This window comes from Elephantulus edwardii, unplaced genomic scaffold, assembly GCF_000299155.1.
Source record: "Elephantulus edwardii isolate Elephantulus edwardi_28Jun2011 unplaced genomic scaffold, EleEdw1.0 scaffold00290, whole genome shotgun sequence".
NCBI classification, from domain to species: domain Eukaryota; kingdom Metazoa; phylum Chordata; class Mammalia; order Macroscelidea; family Macroscelididae; genus Elephantulus; species Elephantulus edwardii.
Genome location: NW_006400040.1, coordinates 249,486 through 251,175, shown reverse-complemented (window position 1 = coordinate 251,175; position 1,690 = coordinate 249,486).

Here is a 1,690-nt window from a genome sequence, read left to right as displayed (position 1 = left end):
ACAATATATTAGCTAAAAGCTAGACATAGTTACTCTTTTTTGTGCTCAACAGCTTATTTATTATTATGTTTTCTTCAAGTCTGTTTTCTACCTGATTATTCTTTTTAGTTACTTTAAATGTATAAAAATAAAATATCTCCTTTGGTATATATTTTGGCATTTGTATCATAGCTTGTTTTATGATTGATGATAAAAACATGTCAAAAAAAGGTTCTTTGTTGTTGTGTACCATCAAATTGGAATTAAGTCATAGCTGAGCCTCCAGCAGGTTATCAGAGGCAGTTTAATCTCATGGAAGAGATTACCATTGTTCACACACTGAGTAGCTAGTGGATTTGAACTGCTTGCCTTCAGGGATGCAGCTAAGCTGCAGTGCTGGAAAAGGAGTATTGAACATACTATAGACTACCAAGAGAACAAACAGGTCTGTTGTAGAGAGGGTGATACCAACTTATTATCTGGAGACAAGGATTTTTGAAGCTTTGACTCACATCTTTTAGGCATGTTGCTAGGAGAGACCAATCCTTGGAGAAGGATGTCATGGTTGGAAGGGTGGAGGGACAACACAAGAGAGGAAGACCATGACTGAGATGGACTGACACAGTGATTGGGGCAATAGTGGCAGGTGTGTCTGAGACAATGAGATTGGCTCAGGATAGAACAGAGTTCAGAGTTATTGTACACAGAGTCACTGTAAGTAGCAGGTAACTCGACTGGCATGTAGCACATTGTCCCTAAAGATTTGTGTTGTTAACCCAAAGGCCAAGTCTGCCTGGTGAATCAAATCCACTAGAATCTCTGAGATAGGAACATAGACAATTTCTTCCTATGAAATTTAAATTCTTGGAAACTCTGTGATGATTCAGCAATGAGTTCATTCTGACTCCATGGCAAAGGGTTTCTGGATAGCAAATTGAAAACTTAGATGAAACTGATTTTGTTACATGCTACTGAGTCAGACTGACTCATCACTAAGCCTCCAGCAGATTTTCAGAGGCTATTAAATCACACAGGAAAAGAGTGCCCATCTGTATCTCTCAGAGTTGATGGTGGATTCAAACAGCATGCCTTGGAGTTGGCAGCACAGCTCCTTAACACTAGGCCACCATAACTCTCTCAAAGCAATATTTTGAAATATTGTTGTCATGTACCATCAAAATGAAACAAATTCATAGATGACCTTCCAGTTTTCAAAGACAGTTAATCTCATTGGAGGAGATTATCCATCATTCTTCCTCAGAACAGCTGGTGGATTCAAACCTTGTGCTTTTAACTGACAGTAATTTCTTATCACTAAATTACCGGAGCTCCCTATTTTGAAATATAAAATAGTTAACATTTAATCAAGGTAAATATGAATATTTCAATATATATTAGGTAAATTATCTCTATTACAAAATCCTTCAAATACACTTTCACCCTCAAAAACAGGCCACATCATTTCAATATGAGTTTTATATAATATTTAACCATGGAATACTATAAATCTTTCAAAGTGCTTTCAGGAAACAAATGAATATATAATATTTATCTAGTAATCGGATGATACGCTAATAAAAAAATTTAACTCAGATGATACAAAGCCAACAGGTTTAAAATTATTATTTAAAAAACTTTAATCTTCAATATGAATTGACACTGAACATCAAGAAAACAAAGATTCTCACCACTGAGCTAATTGGCAGCACCA